The sequence below is a fragment of the Bison bison genome, unplaced genomic scaffold (assembly GCF_000754665.1).
Source record: "Bison bison bison isolate TAMUID 2011002044 unplaced genomic scaffold, Bison_UMD1.0 scf7180017864338, whole genome shotgun sequence".
NCBI classification, from domain to species: Eukaryota; Metazoa; Chordata; class Mammalia; order Artiodactyla; family Bovidae; genus Bison; species Bison bison.
Window position 1 is genome coordinate 5,620,437 of NW_011494910.1, and position 7,046 is coordinate 5,627,482.

Consider the following 7,046-nt stretch of genomic DNA (forward strand, 5'->3'; position numbering starts at 1 on the left):
GGACCAGATGCCATGATCTTCGTTTTCTGAATGTTGAACTTTAAGCCAACTTTTTCAGTCTCCACTTTCACTTTCATCAAGAGGCTTTTGAGTTCCTCTTCACTTTCTGCCATAATGGAGGTGTCATCTGCATATCTGAGGTGATTGTTATTTCTTCAGGCAATCTTGATTCCAGATTGTGCTCCTTCCAGCCCAGCGTTTCTCATGATGTACTCTGCATAAAAGTTAAATAAGCAGGGTGACAATATACAGCCTTGATGTACTCTTTTCCTATTTGGAACCAGTCTTTTGTTCCATGTCCAGTTAATAACCAAGATTACACTGATAAAAGATATGATGCTTTTCTTATCTTTATAGTAGATTTAACCAAAACCACTAATTATGTGTGTGTATGTATGTGTGTGTATATATATGTGTGTGTATATATATATATATATATATATATGTGTGTGTGTGTGTGTGTGTGTGTGTATGTATTTACACAAGGGGCCAAGTAACTATAAAAAAGAATGAATTTTTGCCATTTTATACAACATGAATGGACTTGGAAGGTATTATTCTCTGTGAAATTTGTCATACAGAGAAATACAAGTACCATATGATATCACTTATATGTGAAATTAAAAAAAATTAAAAATGAATGAATATAACAAAACAACAACAGATTCAAAGATACAGATAATGAGCAAGTGTTTGCCATTGGAGAGAGGGAAGCAGGGAGGGACAAGATAGGCATATTTGATTAAGAGGTATTAAGTATAAAATAAAGAATCCCCAAGGACATACCATACAACACAGGAAGCATAACCAATATTTTACAATAACTCTAAACATAGTATAATCTTTAAAAATTGTGGATCTCTGTGTTATACTCCTGAAACTTGTAAATCAACTATATGTCAACTACAAATTATTTAAAAACAAATTATTTTAAAAATTTGCTAAAACTTTTTAGGTGAAAGTTGATTATGAACAGAGTCTGCAAATTAACACTCATCTTTACACAGAATGACTGTAAATGCAAAAAAATGATAGAACTGATCTTTAAAAATCACCGTTTTCTAGACAACAGTGAAATAACTGTTTGCAGCCTCGAGTCATAAATAGATTCTACAACCATTAGTTGAAAACTTTGGAGAAATAATATCTACAAAAATGTTAACATTTACAGCAAAGATAACTTGTCAACTGTAACCATTTCATTTCAGGGTGAGAAAACCAGCTGTTACTAGCAATTCAGATTTCGATCAATTAGCACCAGTGGTGATGGCCATGATTCTTAGACTAAGAAGGTCACTTGACTTCATGCAGTACAAAGTAATAAGATATCACCTTAAATATTTTGGCTTCATTAATTATATCTGTTTTAATAATAAAATTTTTATAATATTTAGAAATTTAAAATGTTTATAGTTAACTGATTTAAGCTTAATATGCTGTTTAAAATGTATGAACATAAAAATCATTTTCAGACTGGAGGTGAATGTTTCTAAAATGCTCTGTACCAGCAAAATCAGGAAAACATTACTAGACCCGGAGTTCATTACCAAATTGATCTCTGAAGCTCCTCTTGTGTCACTCTGCATATTTATTTTAGAAAATATTTTGAGGTTCAATGTTGATATACACTGAAGACAGAAAAATTCAAGAATTCATGTAAGTAAAAAGAAGTGAAACAACTTTTACACCTATTATCTGTGAATTCAACTCTAGATATACTAAATAGTTTCTTACATTTCTTGCCAATATTTTTCTGTAAAAATTTATTCAGTGTTTAAAGCAGAGTGTCTTTATGTATGTGTGTATATTTAATGTTGAATTTTTTAATCACTTATATGCTGTGCTATAGTAGTTATGCAATGTGATTCTCATTGTTCTTTATTTGAATTATTATATGTACTTTGATGAGCATCTTGTAAAATATTAAGAAATCCAACCAGTCCAGCCTAAAGGAAATCTGTCCTGAAACTCCAATATATTGGCCACCTATGTGAAGAGCTGACTCCTTTGAAAAGACCTTGATGCAGGGAAGGAGGTTGGAAAGATTGAAGGAGGGAGGAGAAGGGGACGACAGAAGATGAGATGGTTGGATAGCATCACTGATGCAATGGACATGAGTTTGAGTAAACTCCGGGAGTTGCTGATGGACAGGGAGGCCTGGAGTGCTGCAGTGCATGGGGTTGCAGAGTTGGACATGACCGAGTGACTGAACTGAACTTAAAATATTATCTTTCTCATCATTTAAGGTTTATTCATCTATTGATAGATGAGCAAAAGTAAGATAAACTACTTATATTTAATTGCTGACATAAGTATGACATAGTTTGCTTTTATATGTTTGTTAAGTGATATTATCAATATTTTTATTTTTTTCCATTTCTTTCCACACTTTTATCCCATGTCTTCTAAAACAGAGTTTCAGAAACCCTCAGAAGTAATGGAGAAAGCTTTAAGAAGGTTAGGAAACTGATGGATGGAAGGAGGCATGGAAGTGATTGAATCTAATTTCTTGCTATAAATGTTTCATGAACAGGACACATAACATTTTGATTTGCCAAGTTTAATGAGATACTTTTAAGAAGTGATTCATTGGACCCATCTCTCAATTACATTGTCCCCATAATATTTAACACAAATCTGGTTTATGATTCAAGATGAGTTAAAAAATACTTGATAAAAGAAACAGAATTGAATTAATAAGGAAAAATCTGAATACATGTACATATTTCAGTTTTACAACTGCATTTGGTCAAGGTTTTATCCACATCGAGGATACACCACCTTTCCTTCCTGACAAGTTGTTTGAAATGCATGATGTGGTGTCAGTCGATGATAACCATACTGACACATAAATTCAATATTATCCTCTGTCTTAGAGTAAAGTTTTGTATCGTGTTTCCATTTTAACTGTATGTGATGTTTTTTTTCATTATTTCTTCTGAAATTACACATGCCTCTAAAGTTAAAGAAAATAAACATAAACCTGTGAGTAATATGCAAATACATTCAACAGAATTTCAGGGTTTCAAGAACTTTGGTCCAAAAATTCTTCCACAAACTTTTTCCAAACCAATACACTGAAAATGTATAATGTAAATTTCATCATTTTGAAAAAATTAATGTTATAAGAATGAGATACTTTGTTTAGTGTAATCATTAAATGTTATAAGATTCATAATGTCATTTATCGTATGAAGAGCTTTCATAAAGGAGCCGTTGTTGCTTGAACATGACATTTTCTAACTTTATTTCTATATACAGATATTAATCCTTGGCATGCAAGCATTACCTGGTTGTTATTTAATTCAGAAAACCTCTATCATAGACAGTTAAACATTATGCTGTGTACAAGGATTATCCCAGGAGCCAAGAGAAGTTTAAAGCATTTACCTAAGCATTTTGGTGGTTGTGACCACTCTCCATTCTGACATACTATGTTTCTGTTTCCCCAAAGCACATAGTAGGCCTGACAGTGGTACTCAATACTCATTCCTGGAGGATATGCCGATTGCAAGAGTGAGGTAATATCTCCGTTGTCTATTGGTGGAGGAGGCCCACATTTTCCTTGAAAGAGTAAAAAATAATGGTGTTTGCTTTATTCAAAGACAACTCCTACAGTTTTAAACAAATAAAAGGAAAATCAGCCAGATATGTCATATCAAAACTTATAATTTTGAAAGACAGAAATGATTTATAGAAGGAATTTTAATCACTTAATCAGAAATACACATTTTAAGACCTTATTTTACCACTATGGAAGCACATATTGCACTTTAACAAATATGTCTGCTTTGCAGTGTCCTGATGTTCATACATGTTTTCTTTCAGAGTATATGCTGGAAAGATGGATAGCTAAGATTAAAAAACAAAAAAACAAAAAAAAACAACCTTTTACCCTTTTATACAACATGCTGCAGTGTCTGAAAGCAAATTTTGCTTCCATTTCTGGACAAGATGAGTTAAAAATATTTTTGCTTATAGCATCTGCTAAGTATTCCTTGTGCTAAATAAAGGTCCTGAACATATTATAAAAACCAACACTGTGAAACAAGTAGTAAGTCAGTCTGCTTAGGGACCTTGGGATTCAAAGAGTTACACTGAAGAGAGTCTTTGGGGTTTTCATTTTGCCTACTATGTACCCTGAATGGGCCACTGAGACAGCAACCCAGAAATAATACAAATTCAGAAAGAAAAAATGTCTCATGAAGCAGTTGATCGTTTTAAGAAAAGGCCCAGAAAAGAGTAGCCTAGCAAGATACAAACAGTTTTCACAATATTGACTTAATCTAGAAATACTAAACTAAATGTGCACACCAAGTCCTTGTGTGCACCAAGACCCAGAGACCCCACAGGGACTAAGCCATAATTGTGTCTGAGTGTCTCTGGCAGAAGTATGGGTGAGCAGTGCACTGCTACAGGAGCAGGGGCTCTGGGTGCAGTAGACCTGGGTATTGCATAAGCCCTCTTGGAGGAGGCTACAATTAACCCCACCACAGAGCCGCCAGAACTTACACAGCACTGCAGAAACAGACTCTCAGAGGGCACAAACAAAACCTTGTGCACAAAAGAACCCAGGAGAAAGAAGCAGTGACCCCACAAGAGACAGACCCAGACTTGCCTGTCAGTGTCCAGGAGTCTTCAGCAGAGGCATGAGTTAGCGGTGGCCTGCTGCAGGTTTGGAGGCATTGAGTGTGGCAGTGCATGCATAAGACCTTTTGAAGGAGGTCACCAGTATCTTCCTTATTTCCTTGGTTTTTTTGGCCAAAGTCAAAAAATAGGGCAGGAACACAACCCCACCCATCAAGAGAAAATTGAACTAAAGATTTACTGAGCATGTCGCCTTCCATCAGACCAAGACCCAGTTTAACCCTTAGTCAGTCTCTCTCATCAGGAAGCTTCCATAAGCCTCTTATCCTCATCCATTAGAAGGAAGACTGAGTGAAAACCACAATCACGGAAAACTAACCAATCTGATCACATGGACAACAGGCTTGTAGTACTCCATGAAACTCTGAACATGACGTATAGGGCCTTCAAGTTGGATGGGTCATGGCAGAGGATTCTGACAAAATGTGGTCCACTAGAGAAGGGAATGGCAAACCACTTCAGTATACTTACCTTGAGAACCCCATGAACAGTATGAAAAGGCAAAAAGATAAGACACTAAAAGATGAACTCAGGTGGGGAGGTGCCCAATATGCGGAAGATCAGTGGAGAAATAATTCCAGAAAGAATGAAGAGATGAAGAAAAATAACAACATCCAATTGTGGGTATTACTGGTGATGGATGTAAAGTCTGATGCTGTAAAGAGCACTATTGCATAGGGACCTAGAATGTTAGGTCCATGAATCAAGGCAAATTGGAAGTGGTCAAACAGGAGATGGCAAGAATGAACATCGGCATTTTAAAAATCAGCAAACTTAAATGTACTTGAATTGCTGAATTTGACTCAGATGACCAGTATATCTACTACTGTGAGCAAGAATCCCTAAGAAGAATTGGAGTAGTCATGATAGTCAAGAAAACAGTCTGAAATGCAGTGCTTGCATACAATCTCAAAAATGACAGAATGATTGCTGTTCATTTCCAAGCCAAACCATTGACAAGCACAGTAATCCAGGTGTATGTCCTGAACAGTAATGCTGAAGAAGCTGAAGTGGAATAGTTTTCTGAAGACATACAAGGACTTCTGGAACTAACAAGCAAAAAGATGTCCTTTACATTATAGGGGACTGGAATGCAAAAGTGGGAGGTCAAGAGATATCTGGACTAACAGGCAAGTTTGGTGTTAGAGTACAAAATGAAGCACAGCAAAGAGTAACAGAATTTTGCCAAGAGAACACACTGGTCATAGCAAAAACCCTCTTCCAACAGCACAAGTGAAAACTCTACACATGGACATCACCAAATGGTCAATACCAAAATCAGATTGAAAATATTCTTTGCAGCCAAAGATGGAGAAGCTCTATACAGTCAGCAAAAACAAAACTGGGAGCTAACTGTGGCTCAGATCATGAACTCTATGTTGCCAAATTCATACTTAAATTGAAAAAAGATGTGAAAACCACTAGACCATTCAGGCATGACCTAAATCAAATCCCTTACAATTACAGTGGAAGAGACAAATAGATTCAAGGGAATATATAAGACAGAATGCCTGTACAACTATGAAGAGTGGTTCCTGACTTTGTACAGGAGGAAGGGATCAAAATCATCCCCTGTGGAAAAAAAAAAAAAAACACAAAAAGGCAAAATGGTTGCCTCAAGAGGTCTTACAAATATCTGAGAAAAGAACAGATGTCAAAGGCAAAGGAGAAAAGGAAAGATAACTATTTGAATTCAGTATTCCAAAGAATAGCAAGGAGAAATAGGAAAGCTTTCCTCAGTGATCAGTGCAAAGAAATATAGGAAAACAATAGAATGGGAAAGGCTGGAGATCTCTTCAAGAAAATTATAGATACCAAGGATATTTCATGCAACGATGGGCACTAGAAAGGACAAAAATGGTATGGACCTAGTGGAAGTAGAAGATATTAAGAAGAGGTGGCAAGAATACACAGAAGAACTATACAAAAAAGATCTTCATGACCCAGATAACCACAAAGGTGTGATCACTCACCTAGAGCCAGACATCTTAAAATACAAAGTCAAGTAGGCCTTAAAAAGCATGACTGTGAACAAAGCTAGTGAAGGTGATGGTATTTCAGTTGAACTATTTCAAATCCTAAAAGATGATGCTCTTTAAGTGCTGCACTCAATATGCCAGAAAATTCAGCAGGGAACAAAGGTCTGCAAAATGTCAATCTTCATTCCAATCCCAAAGAAAGGCAATCCCAAAGAATGTTCCAACTACCATACAATTGCATTCAACTCACATGCTGGTAAAGTAATGCTCAAACTTCTCCACGCTAGGCTTCAACAGCATGTGACCCATGAAATTCCTGATGTTCAAACTGGTTCAGAAAAGGCAGAGAAACCAGAGATGAAATTGCCAACATCCACTGGATCATCAGAAAAGCAAGAGAGTTCCACAAAAAAAAAAAAA

At 35.9% G+C, this 7,046-nt stretch overlaps 1 pseudogene; it reads right to left on the bottom strand.

Moving 5' to 3' along the window:
• Window positions 1-2,757: 2,757 nt before the first annotated feature.
• The window catches only part of LOC104998885, a 129,495-nt pseudogene continuing 125,206 nt past the window's right edge, over window positions 2,758-7,046 (bottom strand).